The 19,185-nt window shown below is 40.0% G+C and overlaps 1 long non-coding RNA gene across 1 annotated transcript in view; it reads left to right on the top strand.

The window, feature by feature from the left end:
* The first annotated feature begins 1,054 nt into the window (after positions 1–1,054).
* Positions 1,055–19,185, top strand: part of LOC138443750 (uncharacterized) — a 37,003-nt gene continuing 18,872 nt past the window's right edge. The window contains exon 1 of the long non-coding RNA XR_011258292.1: positions 1,055–1,165. This is a non-coding gene — a long non-coding RNA (uncharacterized lncRNA). The remainder of the gene's footprint in view (positions 1,166–19,185) is intronic.

A 19,185-nucleotide genomic window follows, 5' to 3' on the forward strand; every position in this document is an offset into this window, starting at 1 on the left:
AGAAAAATAAACGACCCAATCAAAAAATGGGCCAAAGAACTAAATAGACATTTCTCTAAAGAAGACATACGGATGGCTAACAAACACATGAAAAGATGCTCAACATCACTCATTATTAGATAAATGCAAATCAAAACCACAATGAGGTACCACTTCACACCAGTCAGAATGGCTGCGATCCAAAAATCTGCAAGCAATAAATGCTGGAGAGGGTGTGGAGAAAAGGGAACCCTCCTACACTGTTGGTGGGAATGCAAACTAGTACAGCCACTATGGAGAACAGTGTGGAGATTCCTTAAAAAATTGCAAATAGAACTACCGTATGACTCAGCAATCCCACTGCTGGGCATACACACCGAGGAAACCAGAATGGAAAGAGACACATGTACCCCAATGTTCATCACAGCACTGTTTATAATAGCCAGGACATGGAAACAACCTAGATGTCCATCAGCAGATGAATGGATAAGAAAGCTGTGGTACATATACACTATGGAGTATTACTCAGCCGTTAAAAAGAATTCATTTGAATCAGTTCTGATGAGATGGATGAAACTGGAGCCGATTATACAGAGTGAAGTAAGCCAGAAAGAAAAACACCAATACAGTATACTAACACATATATATGGAATTTAGAAAGATGGCAATGACGACCCTGTATGCAAGACAGCAAAAAAGACACAGATGTGTATAACGGACTTTTGGACTCAGAGGGAGAGGGAGAGGGTGGAATGATTTGGGAGAATGGCATTCTAACATGTATACTATCATGTAAAAATTGAATCGCCAGTCTATGTCTGATGCAGGATACAGCATGCTTGGGGCTGGTGCATGGGGATGACCCAGAGAGATGTTATGGGGAGGGAGGTGGGAAGGGGGGGGGGGGTTCATGTTTGGGAGCGCATGTAAGAATTAAAGATTTTAAAATTTAAAAAATAAAAAACTAAAAAAAAAAAATAAAAAATAAAAAAAATAAAAACTAAAAAAAAAATAAAATAAAAGGAAGGACTGGAAGAGAAAAAAATAAATAAATAAACTTTTTTTTTTGCAATAGAAAAATAAAAAAAGAAAATCCCATGGATGGAGGAGCCTGGTAAGCTGCAGTCCATGGAGTTGCATAGAGTCAGACACGACTGAAGTGACTTAGCAGCAGCAGCAGCGGAAGGTGGGTCATAGAGGATCTTGCTTTGATTTATGTTATCAACTGTTCTGCCTCTGTTTTCCTCTAAGAGTTTTATAGTTTCTGGTTTTACATGTAGGTCTTTAATCCATTTTGAGTTTATCTTTGTGCATGGTGTTGGGAAGTGTTCTAATTTCATCCTTTTACATGTAGCTGTCCTGTTTTCCCAACACCATTTATTGAAGAGGCTGTCTTTACCCCATTGTATATTCTTGCCTCCTTTGTCAAAAATAAGGTACGCATAGGTGCATGGGTTTATCTCTGGGCTTTCTATTTTGTTCCATTGGTATATATATCTTTTTTTGGACCATACTGTCTTGAAGACTGTAGCTTTGTAGTATAATCTGAAGTCAGGAAGGTTGATTTCTTCAACTCCATTCTTCTTTCTCAAGACTGTTTTGACTATTTGGGATCTTTTGTGTTTCCATATGACTTGTGATATTTTTTGTTCTAGTTCTGTGAAAAATGCCATTGGTAATTTGATAGGGATCACATTGAATCGGTAGATTGTGTTTGGTAGTATAGTCATTTTCACAATATTGATCTTTCCTACCCAGGAACATGGAATATCTTTCCATCTGTTTATGTCATCTTTGATTTCTTTCATTAGTATCTTGTAATTTTCTGTGCACAGTTCTTTTGTCTCCTTAGGTAAATTTATTCCAGATATTTAATTCTTTTTGTTGCAATTGTGAATGGGATTGATTCCTTAATTTCTCTTTCTGATTTTTCATTGTTAGTATATAGAAATGCAAGTGATTTCTGTGTATTGATTTTGTATCCTGCATCTTTGCTAAATTCACTGATTAGCTGTAGTAATTTTCTGATACTATCTTTAGGGTTTTCTATGTACAATATCATGTCATCTGCAAGCAGTGAAAGATTTACTTCTTCTTTCCTGATCTGGATTCCTTTTATTTCTTTTTCTTCTCTGATCGCTGTAGCTAGGACTTCCAGAATTATGTTGAATAATAGTGGTGCAAGTGGACACCCTTGTCTTGTTCCTGATGTTAGGGGGAATGCTTTCAGTTCTTCACCATTGAGAATAATGTTTGCTGTAGGCTTATCATATATGGCCTTTATTATGTTGAGGTAGGTTCCTTCTATGCCCATTTTTTGAAGAGTTTTAATCATAAATGGGTGTTGAATTTTGTCAAAGGCTTTTTCTGCATCTATTGAGATTATCCTATGGTTTTTATCTTTCAATTTCTTAATATGGTGTATCACATAGTTTGATTTGCATATATTGAAGAATCCTTGCATCGCTGGAATAAACCCAACTTGATCATGGTATATGAGCTTTTTGATGCATTGCTGAATTCTGTTTGCTAAAATTTTGTTGAGGATTTTTGCATCTGTGTTTATCAGTGATATTGGCCTGTGGATTTCTTTTTTTGTGTTGTTTTTGTCTGGTTTTGGTATCAGGGTGATGGTGGCCTCATAGAATGAATTTGGAAGTGTTCCTTCCTCTGCAATTTTTGGAAAGAGTTTTAGAAGGCTAGGCATTAGCACTTCTCTAAATGCTTGATAGAATTCTTCTGTGAAGCCATCTGGTCCTGGGCTTTTGTTTTTTGGGAGATTTTTGATCACAGCTTCAATTTCAGAGCTTGTAATTGGGTTATTCATAATTTCTGTCTTCCTGGTTCTGTCTTGGAAGATTGAACTTTTCTAAGAATCTGTCCATTTCTTACAGGTTATCTACTTTATTGCCATATAATTTTTCATAATAGAATCATAATCCTTTGTATTTCTGCCTTGTCTGTTGTAACCTCTCCTTTTTCATTTCTAATTTTGTTGATTCGATTCTTCTCTCTTTTTTCTTGATGAGTCTGGCTAAAGGTCTGTCAATTTTATCTTCTCAAAGAACCAGGTTTTAGCTTTGTTAACCTTTACTGTTGCTTCTTTCATTTCTTTTTCATTTATTTCTGCTTGGATCTTTATGATTTCTTTCCTTCTACTAATTTTGGGGGGGTTTTGTTCTTCTTTTTCCAGTTGTTTTAGGGGTAAAGTTAGGTTGTCTATTCGATGTTTTTCTTGTTTCTTGAGGTAGGATTGTGTTGCTATAAACTTCCCTCTTAGAACTGCTTTTGCTGCATCCCATAGGTTTTGAGTTGTGTTTTCATTGTTATTTGTTTCTAGAAATTTTTTTATTTCCCTTTTGACTTCCTCAGTAACCTGTTGGTTATTTAGAAATGTGTTGTTTAATCTCTGTGTGTTTGTGTTTCTTACAGTTTTTTTCTTGTCATTGATATCTAGTCTCATAGCATTGTGGTCAGAGAAGATGCTTGATAGGATTTCAGTTTTCTTGAATTTAAATTTAAATTTTGATTTATGACCCAAGATGTGGTCTATCCTGGAGAATGTTCCATGTGCACTTGAGAAGAAGGTGTATTCTTTAGCATTTGGATGGAATGTCCTGAAGATACCAATGAGATCCATCTCATCTAATGTATCATTTAAGACTTGTGTTTCCTTATTAATTTTCTGCTTTGGTGATCTGTCCATTGGTATGAGTGGGATGTTTAAGTCTCCTACTATTACTGTGTTACTGTCAATTTCTCCTTTTATGTCTGTTAGTGTTTGTTTTCTGTATTGAGGTTCTCCTATGTTGGGCGAATAGATATTTGCAATTGTTATGTCTTCCTCTTGATTTGATCCCTTGATCATTCTGTAATGTCCTTCTGTATCTCTTGTAATCTTCTTTATTTTAAGGTCTATTTTGTCTGATATGAGGAGTGCTACTCCAGCTTTCTTTTGCTTCCCATTTACATGGAATATTTTCCCATCCTCTCACTTTCAGTCTATGTGTGTCTTGAGGTCTGAAGTGGGTTTCTTGTAGACAGGATATATATGGGTCTTGTTTTTTTTATCCATTCAGCCAGTCTGTGTCTTTTGGTTAAAATCCCAAAATTTTAATGGGAAACTTGGGCCAGAAGTTTGAGTTGGTTCAATAATGTAAAGAAGAGGAAAACTGTTATTACAGTCACAACTGTGTTCTGGAAAATTCTTCTGACTTGGTGGACAGCTTGTAGGTTTTAGTCATGCAAAGATTATTCTGGAGCTTTAGAAGTTCACATAGCTCTATTTTAGAAGGAGAAGAATCTGGAGTTTAGGACTTAGAGTCAAGAGCACCTGGATTGTGTGGGTTTGAGGAGCCAGGGGGTGGCGTTAGTCTGAAGCATCTCTGCATGGAGTGGCCAGTGTGAAATCTTGGTGGAGGGGAGGCTGGAAGGAATGTCAAATGTTCAACTTAAAACTGCTTGAAATCTGATGTTAAAAATACCTCTTTTTTTGGAGTAGACAAAGACATTTAAGATAGGACTATAAATGTATGAACCACAGAGGAAAAAAACATAAATTTGACTTTATCAAAATAGAGATTTGGACCTCTATGAGACACAGATCAAAGCTGCAAGCCAAACATGTCTAGATCTCAAAAGGGTAGGGGGATCTCAACTACTATGTGAGTTATATCAAGCTTTACTTGGGCTGTTCTGATAGGGCTAGTTGGGTTTGGATAAGCATTTGACAACTTTGTATCAGGGCCTGAAGGATTTTTTTTTTTTTAATAAACTCTGGGTCTGTTATGTTGTATTCACCAACACCATCCAATGATAAGTCCACTCATTAAATTCTTTTTTTTCCCCATTCCTTTTTAGGTACTCATATAACCAATATAATCTCTGTCTGTCTCTCCTTCTCCTTCCCTTTCTTTTCTATCTCCTCTATACATCCTTCCCCTTAGTTTCTACTTCTTCACAAATTTTCTATATTTATTGGCTTCAGTATCATTTTATGTAAAACATTTCTACTCTTCCTCAAAAGGCCACTAATAATGCAATTCAGTTCAGTTCAGTCACTCAGTCGTGTCCGACCCTTTGCAACCCCATGAACTGCAGCACGCCAGGCCTCCCTGTCCATCACCAACTCAGAGTTTACTCAAACTCATGTCCATTGAGATGGTGATGCCATCTAACCATCTCATCCTCTGTTGTCCCCTTCTCCTCCTGCCTCCAATCCCTCCCAGCATCAGAGTCTTTTCCAATGAGTCAACTCTTCACATGAGGTGGCCAAAGTACTGGAGTTTCAGCCTCAGCATCAGTCCTTCCAATGAACACCCAGGACTGATTTCCTTTAGGATGGACTGGTTGGATCTCCTTGCTGTCCAAGGGACTCTCAAGAGTCTTCTCCAACACCAAAGTTCAAAAGCATCAATTCTTTGGCACTCAGCTTTCTTCATAATCCAACGCTCACATCCATACATGACCACTGGAAACACCATAGCTTTGACTAGACGGACCTTTGTTGGCAAAGTAATGTCTCTGCTTTTTCATATGCTGTCTAGTTTGGTCATAACTTTCCTTCCAAGGAGTAAGCATCTTTTAATTTCATGGTTGCAATCACCATCTACAGTGATTTTGGAGCCCCCCAAAATAAAATATGACACTGTTTCCCCATCTATTTCCCATGAAGTTATGGGACCAGATACATTGATCTTAGTTTTCTGAATGTTGAGCTTTTAAGCCAACTTTTTCACTCTCTTCTCTCACTTTCATCAAGAGGCTCTTTAGTTCTTTTTCACTTTCTGCCGTAAGGGTGGTGTCATCTGCATATCTGAGGTTATTGATATTTCTGCCGACAATCTTGATTCCAGCTTGTGCTTCTTCCAGCCCAGCATTTCTCATGATGTACTCTGCGTAGAAGTTAAATAAGCAGGGTGACAATATACAGCCTTGATGTACTCCTCTTCCTATTTGGAACCAGTCTGTTGTTCCATGTCCAGTCCTAACTGTTGCTTCCTGACCTGCATACAGGTATCTCAAGAGGCAGGTCAGGTGGTCTGGTATTCCCATCTCTTTCCACAGAATTTTCCACAGTTTATTGCGATCCACATAGTCAAAGGCTTTGGCATAGTCAATAAAGCAGAAATAGATGTTTTTCTGGAACCCTCTTGCTTTTTTGATGATCCAGCGAATGTTGGCAATTTGGTCTCTGGTTCCTCTGCCTTTTCTAAAACCACATTGAACATCTGGAAGTTCACAGTTCACGTATTGCTGAAGCCTGGCTTGGAGAATTTTGAGCATTACTTTACTAGTATGTGAGATGTGTGCAACTGTGCAGTAGTTTGAGCAATAAAAGCTAAATTAAGATTTGTTTTAAAATATTAGGCTTTTTTGTTTTTACCTGCCACACCCCCCAACAGTGAAATCCAGACTTCAGATAATTTGTTTAAATGGTAGCACTATATGCAGGTCAGGAATCAACAGTTAGAACTAGACATGGAACAACAGACTGGTTCCAAATAGGAAAAGGAGTACGTCAAGGCTGTATATTGTCACCCTGCTTATTTCACTTATATGCGGAGTACATCATGAGAAACACTGGACTGGAGGAAGCACAAGCTGGAATCAAGATTGCTGGGAGAAATATCAATAACCTCAGATATGCAGATGACACCACCCTTATGGCAGAAAGTGAAGAGGAACTAAAAAGCCTCTTGATGACAGTGAAAGAGGAGAGTGAAAAAGTTGGCTTAAAGCTCAACATTCAGAAAACGAAGATCATGGCATCTGGTCCCATCACTTCATGGGAAATAGATGGGGAAACAGTGGAAACAGTGTCAGACTTTATTTTGGGGGGCTCCAAAATCACTGCAGATGGTGCTTGCAGCCATGAAATTAAAAGACACTTACTCCTTGGAAGAATAGTTATGACCAACCTAGATAGCGTATTGAAAAGCAGAGACGTTACTTTGTCAACAAATGTCCATCTAGTCAAGGCTATGGTTTTTCCAGTGATCATGTAAGGATGTGAGAGTTGGACTGTGAAGAAAGCTGAGCACTGAAGAATTGATGCTTTTGAACTGTGGTGTTGGAGAAGACTCTTGAGAGCCACCTGGACTGCAAGGAGATCCAACCAGTCCATTCTGAAGGAGGTCAGCCCTGGGATTTCTTTAGAGGGAATGATGCTGAAGCTGAAACTCCAGTACTTTGGCCACCTCATGCGAAGAGTTGACTCATTGGAAAGGACTCTGATGCTGGGAGGGATTGGAGGCAGGAGGAGAAGGGGACGACAGAGGATGGGATGGCTGGATGGCATCACCGACTTGACGGACATGAGTTTGAGTAAGCCCTGGGAGTTGGTGATGGACAGGGAGGCCTGGCGTGCTGTGATTCCTGGGGTTGCAAAGAGTCAGACACGACTGAGCGACTGAACTGAACTGAACTGAATTGAATGGGAACATTTACTGAGTTAACACCTGAAAAATAACAAAAACAAAAAACTAACCTAAAGGTCTAGCTAATCTATAGAGGAGAGCCTTGAATCAATCTGCCTAAACACAGCTATCCTCACAGTATCCTCCCACTGTTACTTTTAAGTTTGTAGCATTTCACCGTAAATGCCAACATGCAATGTGCAGTGTTACCCCCAAGCAGGCACAAGTGCTGAGCAGACTCGCTGATATGCACAGAAAGGATGATAAGTGTTATTTTTATGTTTTTTTTGTTGTTGTTGTTGTTGTTGAGAGGTTTTTTTTTAAAGTCTGAACTTGATAAACTTAAAAACACATAATCAGTTTTGAGACAGAGGTAAAAATCTTCTGCAATTCTCTCTCTAGAGACAACAAAAATAGGCAGCTTCCAAAGCAAGAAATAACTGTGGTTACATGGAAACCTTTGACATTCAGTTTTCTCTTTGCACCCTTTCCAGGGCTCCAAGAGAAACTTACAATCATGGGGAGAAAACCTTTGAGAACTGGTTCTAAAGGAGGTTATTTTGAAGAAAGTGTAATTGAAAAAAAAAAAATCATGGCTGGCTGGTTTAGAATTTGCTCATGTAAAATGCATGTGTGTTTGCCTTCCACAACGCACAAAGGATTCCAGTTATAAACCTCCCTCCACCAGTGAGGAAAATTGGTTTACTGGCAAATATATCAAGGGAGTTCTCAGCTTAAGTACTATTTGTCTGTGAAATCTTTTGCAGATAGGGAAATTGTTTTAATTCACTCTGATGTCCTCCAGATTACTTTAAAAAAAAAAAAAAAGGACTTATGAGTTGTCGACAATACCGTGATCTAATTAGACACACTAGATATTTTGCAAGAAGCCATAATATCTAGCTGATACCAGCAATTCTTACATAGAAATAAAGATGTCCCAAATAATTCAGTGATTTCTGGCAGCAAACTGGCAAAGAGAAGAAGGGAAGGAAAGAAGGAAGGGAAGGAGAGAAGGAAGGAAGGTGTCTTTCACTTTGAAAAGAGCAATTTTGCTGCCAAATGAAATCCATTCATGTGTAGCCAGAGGCACCCATTTTCAGCACATGGGCCACTGCTTCTGAACAGGATGCCAGCTGTGTGCCATATATGTTCTTGACAAGGAAAGGCTCTGCTTTGAAACTTCAGGTTGGTGTCATATCACCAGGAAATCAACCAACCTGGAAGGCCAGGGGTGTCATTTGTCTTTAAAGACTAGATGAACCATGGAGGGAAAAGGTGTTCTCCAGATCCTAAATCATGTTAAGGAAAGCACTTGACCCCTATTCCCACACTCTCACCAGGCACTTGATACAGCATCCACGGTTGGTGAAACACTGGGATAACAGTGATGTCAGCATGCAGCTGAGTACTCTTTCCATTTCAGTGCAAGCTTCTGGAGGGTAGAGCTCTCATCTTTGTCCCCGCAGGGGATAATAGCATAACTAGAGTGCAAAGACAGAAACCCATGCTTTGAGAGGTTAAGTAATGTATCAAGGTCAGAAAAGGAGTTGAGGCAGAGTGGGATTTAAACCTGAATCATCTGACTGTGTTCTTAACCTCTATTAGGTATTACCTCCCACTGTCTGAAAGGAGGGCAGCATTAGGAATATTTGTCATTAACTGTTTCCAATTTCTAGAGTTTTTTTTTCCCATGATTAATTAGTCAACTTCCCTTGCTTTACCACTGTCCTCAAATGTTAGTGCAGAGAAAGGCAAAGGTTTCCCCATGGATTAGACAAAGAAAAAGTAACTAAATGCTGGTCTCCCCAATACCAGCCCCTTTTTGTTTTAACAAAAGCATGACTCTGAAGAGAGCTGTGAGGATGGACTGGGAGGGGTAGGTAGAAAGAGCAGAAATGAAACCATCAGGATGCATTTTCCTGTTTACCAAGGAATTTCTGATTTGGTTTTATTTGGGCAACTCTTTTGTGTTTCTTTTAATGTAGAGAAAGGAAGCTGTGAAGCAGAGAGCTGCAGAAAACTCCAGAGTGATTGGAAATAACCAGGAGTCTAAGAGATTTTGGCTAACAGGAGAAAGGGAGAGAAGGTCATTATTTATGCTCCCCAAGCTCTTGCAGGGAGAATCTGCTCTGTGTGTCTGACTCCATATGGCTAGCTTTCCAGCCCACAAAGATGGATGAATACAGGGCTGTGTCTGAAGATGAGCCACTGTGGAATTAACTGAAAGAAGAAAAAAAATTCTTTCCTTTCTACTTCAGTATGTAGTTCTAACCTCAAGGGAGCATATCTGCTATGTATTAGATATTCAAGAAGGTTAACAGATTGTTATAATGGGCTACAAAGCACAAAGGCTACAGGCCATCAACCATAAGGACTAAATACACTGACACAAGAAACCCGGTGGAAGGGAGTGGTAAGCTGTGAAAGGGCAGCAGCTGGGAGAGGATGTCCCTGGGGCAGGGACTCAGATGTGCCACCACCAGCCCTGAGTTGTTCAGTCTGCCAGTCTCCACCTACCTCTGTTTCCAGACTCCAGCCCCGACCCTCAGTCTCATTTTTATCAAGAGACATTTACAGTTTTAACAGCTCATTGAAACCTGTCCACCATGTGGACAGGTAATGGGCATAACAGCTCATGCCCACCCTTGTAGACTTGACTTTTCCTAATCATTTTCATCTAATCATTTTGCTGATCTAAGTCTACCTCATTCATCTGAAAAATGCCAGCAATAATTTGTTATGCAGGTATTTGATTAGAGTTTTTGCAGAGAAACATCCTGGATCAAATATCAATAAATCAGGGTAGCCAGTGCCTTAACCCTTGATCCAAAGCATTACTTTTCCAGGAGACCAATTCTAGGCAAAAAATGTCTTTGTGAGTGTGGAATAAAAATCTTTAATAGTGGTATGCAAAATCATAAAAATTTGGAAAGAAAAGTTTTTAATATTTGATTTAATTACATATTCAAGTATGGGATTATATGGTAGCCCTGAGAATGATATTTTTTAATAGCCTTCTTTGTCATGAAGTCAGTTTTGGTTTTGGTTTTGTTTTGTTTTTCCACAAGGTTTGTTTAAATATGAGAAACCCTAATAGGAAAAGTGGGATTAAGGGAAGGTTTTGAGGGAATTCCTTTATGTACTTCCTACCCATGTTATAAACTGGTAACAGAGTGTGGATGGCCAGAAAACCACAAGTAAAGCTAAGCCTGTGTTTTCCAAATCAATCTGATGAGTGTCAGCAAGCATTTTTTCAAGCAAAAAAGAAAAAGGGAGAGAGAAAGGAACGGAAAATATCAGAGTTCATTGCATGAAGTAAGTATTTTTTAATGAAGCATTTGTTTCAATTGTGTCTGTGTGTATTTGTTCTTAAAATTTATTTATTTCTATGGACCTCACAAAAATTTTTTGGGGGAAAACTACTGGACAGACATGAGAGAAAATGGCAGTTTCTTTAGATTGAGAGTTTCCGAATGTTAATCATCAAGCTGAGGAGTTTGGCTTCCTGTGGAATCCTTTGTACTTTCTTAGGCATGTAGAGTCCATTTTACCTTCTTAAGCATGTATTAAGAAATGACATGATAAAGGTGAAGTTTTAAAAACAGTTTGGCAGTACATGAGTGATAGCTTGAGGTTAGGGTCAGATATAGAGACTGGATAATCATTGAAGAGTCTCAGACTGGAGACTAACTCTTACTATCTTAATTAAGCATGGTAGGAATTTTTCAAGTGGATTATTGTATAACTCACCAAAATGCTGTGAAATTTAGGGAATCAGGATGAGGAACAGAGCAGAACTGAAGGGAGCTATGCAGCAAGAACCATTGTCTAACACCCCCACCAACCTGGTCAGGGGAGGACACTGTCAGCACAGATGCTGAACACTGAGTACCATGGCTTGGCTGACTCAGCACTCTAAGGGCTTCTGGATGGCCCTGAAGACACCCACTGCCACTGCAGTAAGGGATTTTTCAACTGTTTCCATTCCTGTGCATTATAGCACCAGATTTAATGTCTGGGATGGATACCTCTGATCAGCCAAGCCAGGTGCAGGCACCTCTGCTCTAGCTGCAAGAGAGGCTGAGAGACAACTCATCTGCCCTTTTTGGTTTCTATGAAAGGAAGTAGTCTCTGCCTCTCATGATTCTGAACCCATTTCCAACAGGTAAGCGTGGGTCAGGGGACTGAGGAGCTCCCGTACACCCCTAAGCAGTTCTTCAGACCAGCTGGGTGTCTACTCCATTCTGACACTATCTACCCAAAAGCATCAGATTCCACAGGTAAAGAGCTCAGTCCCACAAGACTGTCTTCCATTTTGGATGCCAGTGCAAAGTCCAAGTTGTCACCTGTGCTTCTGACCAGCTGGCTATAGAGTAGAGGCTCCTATGAGAGCTTTCTTAGGTTCAATTAATTTGCTCGAGTGGCTCACAGAACACAAAGAAATGTTTTACTTATTACAATACCAGTTTACTATGAAGGGATATAACTCAGGAATAATCAGATGGAAGAGATGCATAGGGTAAGGCTCAGGAGAAGGGTGTGAAGCTTCCACACCCTCTCTGAGCTTGCTAACCTAGAAGCTCTCTGAATCCCCACCCTTTTGGGTATTTATGGAGGCTTCAGTACAGAGGCACAATTGATTAAATTGTTGGTCATTGGCAATTGATTCAACCTCCAGCTTGTCTTCTCTCCCTAGAGGTCAAAGGGGTTGGGGAGGGGTGGAGAAGTGGGAACAAGAGAGGAAGTGGAAGTTCCAACCTCCTAAACACATGGTTGGGTTCCCTAGCAACCTTTGGTTACCTAGGGGTTTTCCAAAAGTTCCCTAATTAACATAACAAAAGATACCTTTATTTGCTCTCATCACTTAAGAAATTCCTTGAGTTTTAGAAGCTCTATGTTAGAAATGCGGACAAGGACCAAATATATTTCTTAGTATAAATGACATTATCACAGCCTTCCATTGAGAGTCACACAATGAAGAACTCCTTAAACACAGAAAAGGAGTTGGTTAGTCATAGACTAGCTAGATGATTGCAGTATTCCAGCTGAGGTGATGAGAACATGAAGTTGTAAAGAACCTCACAGAACTAAAACAAAAGCTTAGTGGAAGAAAGAAGCAAACACGTGATGATGGATTGTGTACAGATGATTAATGATGGGGAATGGAAAAAGCTAACCCTGGGCTTCTGTGCTAGAGGAGATGAGAGGCTGACAGACAGATATCTGCAGATGTATTAATGTAAGGACTGAGACAAGAGAAAAATAAAGAATGCTGGTGAAGTAGTATGCAATGGGCCATATGGCTTAATCATTTTGGAGTTAGTGACCGAGAATCTTGGAGTTACAAAATTCCCGCAGCTAGATTCATTCGTTAAGACCATCTCTGTAGACTAATCGCATGATTACATCACTGTCTTTTGTGTGACTCATCTGTACCTTGTCCCTGTGGTCTAATATCCTTATGGGTTCAGGCTTTCCTAAACTAATGTTCCCATGTAGCCTATATCATACACAATTTCAAAATGTACTGTTACATGCATTTTGAACACTTGGACTAGAAAGATCCCTAAAGAATGTTTTAAATCTTTTGCAACTGAAGTAGTTAATACCCACATGAATCATAATATCCCATGGAGATTTACCTTGTTTAAAAAACTCAAGAGCATATGTATAATGCAAACTCAGAAGCACAGAAAAATATGAGATAATAAATCCATATGGCCATAGACTGCCCATACTTTCCCCTCCCAAGACAAGAAGTTGTCAACTATCTGTCACAGCTCCAATTCCCTTGATTCTCCCCATTTGGAATGACAAGTAGAACTCCATATCTATGGATCAAGTTGATGTCAAGACTTTCTCTTTTGTATCTGATGTCTCACTACAATTTCTAACTGCTCTAGACTGTGTAGTTTAGAATGTGCGATGGGTTGAGCTGTTAAGAGAAGATGGAAAGAGCAGACATGAGAGGCACTCAAATCAGTTTGCAGTAAGTTACATCTAGAAGAATGACTGAAAACCATTTCCAGTTCTAACAGCATTACTTCCCTGGTGCCCCCTTTCCTCATTCCTCTTTCCCATCTCCTTCTATAAGCAGAGCTCACTTACATGGTTCAGATTTCCTTGCTTTTAAGATGAAACCAAGATAATGAAGTCTTCCTAGTAATTCTAAAGCTTGTATTTCCCATCTGGCATCATGATCTCTATGCTTCCAGAATTACGCTCTTTTCCTTTTATTTCAGGAAAACAAAGTATAAGTAAGGAGTTGAAATTAATGGGAATTAGGTGAAAATCAATTGAGAAACATGTATGCAGGTCAGGAAGCAACAGTTAGAACTGGACATGGAACAACAGACTCGTTCCAAATAGGAAAAGGAGTACGTCAAGGCTGTATATTGTTACCCTGCTTATTTCACTTATATGCAGAGTACATCATGAGAAACGCTGGGCTGGATGAAGCACAAGCTGGAATCCAGATTATCGGGAGAAATATCAATAACCTCAGATATGCAGATGACACCACCCTTATGGCAGAAAGTGAAGAAGAACTAAAGAGCCTCTTGATGAAGGTGAAAGAGGAGAGTGAAAAAGGTGATTTATAGCTCAACATTTAGAAAACTAAGATCATGGCATCCGGTCCCATCACTTCATGGGAAATAGATGGGGAAACAGTGTCAGACTTTATTTTTGGGGGCTCCAAAATCACTGCAGATGGTGACTGCAGCCATGAAATTAGAAGACGCTTACTCCTTGGAAGGGAAGTTATGACCAACCTAGATAACATATTCAAAAGCAGAGACATTACTTTGCCGACTAAGGTCCATCTAGTCAAGGCTATGGTTTTTCCTGTGGTCATGTATGGATGTGAGAGTTGGACTGTGAAGAAGGCTGAGCGCCGAAGAATTGATGCTTTTGAACTGTGGTGTTGGAGAAGACTCTTGAGAGTCCCTTGGACTGCAAGGAGATCCAACCAGTCCATCCTAAAGGAAATGAGTCCTGGGTGTTCATTGGAAGGACTGATGTTGAAGCTGAAATGCCAATATTTTGGCCAGCTGATGTGAAGAGCTGACTCATTTGAAAAGTCCCTGATGTTGGGAAAGATTGAAGGCAGGAGGAGAAGGGGACAACAGAGGATGAGACGGTTATATGGCTTCACCGACTCAATGGACATGAGTTTGGGTAAACTCTGGCAGTTGGTGACGGACAGGGAGGCCTGGCTTGCTGTGGTTCACGGAGTCACAAAGAATCAGACATGACTGAGTGACTGAGCTGAACTGAGGTCAAAATCAAGAGACATGGAGTGAGGTGAATCTTTTTCACTTCTGACAAAATATGAAAGACTAAAAACGAATGCTTTGATGAGTTTAGAATGTGTGTGTTAGTTGCTCAGTCGTGTTAGACTCTTTGTGACCCCATGGACTGTAGCCTGCCAGGCCCCTGTCCATGGAATGGTCCAGGCAAGAATACTGGAGTGGGTTGCCATTCCCTTCTCCAGGGCCTCTTCCTGACCCAGGGGTTGAATGCAGATCTTCTGCATTGCAGCAGATTCTTTACCATCTGAGATATCAGGGAAGCCCATATTATTAAATTAGATCTACTTAAATCAAAGGAAAGATTAAAAATAAGACGGCTAGGAAATAAACTGCATGTTTTACAGTTCATTGGTCAAGAAGTACTAATATTCCTTGATTCTTGAGCAATATGCACGGATCCACTTATATATATATTTTTCAACAAATATGAACTAAGCACTACCGGCTTTCCAGGTGGTGCAAGTGGTAAAGAATCCACCCCCCCTCCCCTGTCAAAGCAGAAGTCATAAGAGATGTGGGTTCAATCCCTGGGTCAGGAAGATCCCATGGAGGAAGGCATGGCAACCCCCTCTAGTACTTTTGCCTGGTGAATCCCATGGAAAGAGAAGCCTGATGGGCTACAGTCCTAGGGTTGCAAAGAGTTGGACATAACTGAAGTGACTTCAGCACACATGCACACACACACAGCACTACACAGTCTAAAGTCAGCTATATCCATGTTGGATGAGGATCCTCAGATATGGAGGGCTGGTTTTTGATTGCGCAGAGCAGGAATCTGTGCCCCATTCCCTCTTCCCCTCCTTCCCTCTATCCTCCATTGTTCAAAGTTCAACTGCATACTGGAAAACACTTAGGATCTTTGCATTTGTAGTCCCTTCCACCTGATAACTTCTCCTCCTCTGCCAGGCCACACCTGTTCATTTTAGTAACTCCTACTCATCTGGCTCTTAGATTTCAGCTCAAATGCCGTTTCAGCGGGGTAGTCATCCTTGACATCCCCAGACCAGGATAAGTACCCTGTTATTTTTTTCATACCATTTGAGTTTATACTTGTAGATCTATTTTCCTACTACACATGAGGGCAGGTGTGTACCCTTTTGACTTATTTGTTCTAGTATATTGCATAGTGCTTGGCACTTAGTAATTGTTTAATAACTATCTTATGTATGCATGTATATATTTATTTACAAGCAATCATGAATTGGGATCCTGGGTTCTAATTCTAGCCTTGCTTCTAACTGGAGAAATTTTCTTGTGAACGTGGAAGGATTTTCTTCATTTTGTTGTGCTTGATTTCTTCACTAAAATTAAGGTTGGGGGTTGGCTCTTAGGAATTTCTGCTCCAAATTTCATGTTTCTGAAATGTTTTGTACAAATATTATGAAGTATTATGAAGTATTATGAAGGTGTGCCTCTAATAAAAATTCTATAGTAAACTCTGAATAATCGGTGAAGGTAAGATGCCATCTCACCAGTTTAAGCATATTATCAGGATAGACAGACTGATTATTCTGAGCCGGGAGGGGCTGCTTCTTTTGAAATGTTTGAAGATTTCCTGATTTCCTTAGGTTATCAGGTTTGGGGAAATTCATGATTGAATAAATTGCTGAGAACAGGGGTTCTCATCTTGAATAAATTGCTGAGAACAGGGGTGGGAAGGTATATATTAAGAAGAACCAAAAAGTCTGGTACAGCACTAACTGGTAGGAAAAGAAAGAAAAGAAAATATTTATATCTGTACACTCACACACTTGCATTCTGCCCTGCCTAGGTGGATAGTGAATCTTTCGGAAAAGTAAATATCTGCATACTGATGGATTTTGTAAATTCAGACTTTTATCTAATGAGATCCTGAAAGCCCTGTCCAACTGCATTTTGATCTCTCTGCTTGCTTCTTTGTGTCAAGCTCCTCATCCCATAACCTTAAAATCAGTTTTAGAAAAATGCTCTAGTTGAACATTAGATTCCACAAGAGGCCCTAAGTGGGAATGCATTTCTGCTTCTGATAATGACCAAAGAAAATATTCCCATGCTAATATCTGAAATTCAGACAAAGACTTTTGACATTTTTGCCAATATCATTCATAGAATGTCTAAAAGAGAAACTGCTGCCCAACCATGTTAGAAATGTATCTCATTTTGCTCTAGGACGTTTATCATTCTCTGTTCCACTCTCAGCTCTGCTTTGATCTCACGGGAGTTTTCATTAAAATCTGATCTGAAGAGCAGAAGCCGTGTCAGTGTTATGAATGGGGACAGGTTTCTGATAGCATCTCCTGGCTGAACTGGGATGCTGGGTGAAACGCAAACTCTAGCTGAGAAATAGTCCTGGAGGAGGAGGAGATGGCGATCAGGTGCTGAGCTGGGATTGTGCCCATCCTGCAGTCCAGTGCTCAGTTAGAGGGACAAGAGAAGGCTTAGTAGGGCTGCTGCCCCCCAGAATCAATACCTAATGTACAGTATGCTCAGTAATACTATATTATTTATTTGAAAGTTGCTAAGAAAATAGAACTTAAAAATTCTCATTACAAGAAAAAAATGTGAAACTATGTATACTGATGGATCATTTCCCAGTATTCACAAATATTGCATCATTATTTTGTATACCTGAAACTAATATAATGTTACACATCAATTATATCTCAATTTTTAAGAGTAATGCAGGTAATACTAGTGTTTCAGAAAGGTTTTCTATAGAACACATTTTTACAAGCTAACAAAATTTCTAATGATTAACCATGTTAGAATTGTGTACTGTAAAAACCGTAATTCAGAGCTAACAAAATAGCCTTATTTAAAAATGACATGTACACACTGGTATATATATATTTTTAAAGATTTATTGTTTAATTTGTTTTTTGGGGTCTTTGTTGCTGCACACAGGCTTTCTCTAGTTGCAGTGAGCGGGGGCTGCTCTTTGCTGTATTGTGTGGCCTTCTCTTTGCAGGGTGGCTGCTCTTGCTACAGAGCACAAGCTCTAGGCATTCAGGCTTCAGCAGTTGCAGCAGACGAGCTCAGTAGTTGTGGCACATGGGCTTAATTGCTCCTGGCATGTGGCATCTTCCTGGACTAGGGCTTGAACTGGGGTCCCCTACATTTCAAGGCAGATTCTTAACCATTAGACCAAAATGGAAGCCCCACACTGCTATATTTAAAATGGATAACCAACAAGGACCTACTGTATAGCACAGGGAACTCTATTCAGTATTATGCAACAACCTACATAGGATAAGAATTTGAAAAAGAATAGCTACATGTATATGTATAATTGAATCACTTTGCTGTACACCGGAAACCAACACAACATTGTTAATCAACAATACTCCAATATAAAATAAAAAGTTAAAAAGACAAAATGAATCAATGGCATTCCCTGCGAGAGGAAGAAGTTGTCAGCCCAGAACCCACTGCTGCAGGCTTTCTCTGGTGTGTTGCCCTTGGGCGTACCCCTGGGGTGCAGTGTAGCTTCTTCCTTGTAGCTACTGATAATCCTGGAGGTGAAGGCAGAGACTTCAGGTCAGAATGCTCAAAGGCTGACAGTTCCTGGTCCCTCGTCACTCAAATGTCTCCTCTCGTCTCCCAGCAGGATTCAAGTGAAGAGACAGGCTCATACAACAAAACAATAATAGCTAATTGTTGAGAGATTTTGCACCAGCCAATGGGCCAAGCTCACTCTGTACATTACCTCTGTCATTTGCACAGCAACGTTAAAAATACTTTAATTCTTTAAAACCGAGTGGTGAAATAACTTACTCAAGATCTCAGGTTGGTCAATAGCGGGGCCAGGATTTGAACTCAGTAAATAGGACTTCCCTGTCCACCGCATTATTCTATGACCAATCATCTAGACAAAGCATTGAATGCTTATAGACTGATTAATGGTCATGCGACCCTCAATCAGGCCCCATGCTTGATAAATATTAGACACAGTGCTTCCTGTCTTTATAGAATTTGCATTTCTGTATCTTATCATAAGGATTCTCCCTTTATTTTTTAGAAAATACTGAATGCTAGGGCAATGTAAAGAAATAATTTGCTAAAGATCAAGGATCAATTAGACTTATGGATAAAATCATGCCTTATAAGAATCCTGTCTCTTATGAGATTTCAGCCACAGAAAAACCTTCATTATTTCTGTGGCTCATGTTTGAGGCAGAGAAGGCACTGGCGACCCCCTCCAGTACTCTTGCCTGGAAAATCCCATGGACGGAGGAGTCTGGTAGGCTGCAATCCATGGGGTCGTGAAGAGTCAGACACAACTGAGCAACTTTTCCCTTTTCTCTTTTCACTTGCATGCATTGGAGAAGGAAATGGCAACCCACTCCAGTGTTCTTACCTGGAGAATCCCAGGGACGCGGGAGCCTGGTGGGCTGCCGTCTATGGGGTCGCACAGAGTTGGACACGACTGAAGCGACTTAGCAGCAGCAGCATGTTTGAGGGCTTATGAAACAGGAGTGAGGAAGTCCTGAGGT

Source organism: Ovis canadensis, chromosome 7 (genome assembly GCF_042477335.2).
Source record: "Ovis canadensis isolate MfBH-ARS-UI-01 breed Bighorn chromosome 7, ARS-UI_OviCan_v2, whole genome shotgun sequence".
NCBI classification, from domain to species: Eukaryota; Metazoa; Chordata; class Mammalia; order Artiodactyla; family Bovidae; genus Ovis; species Ovis canadensis.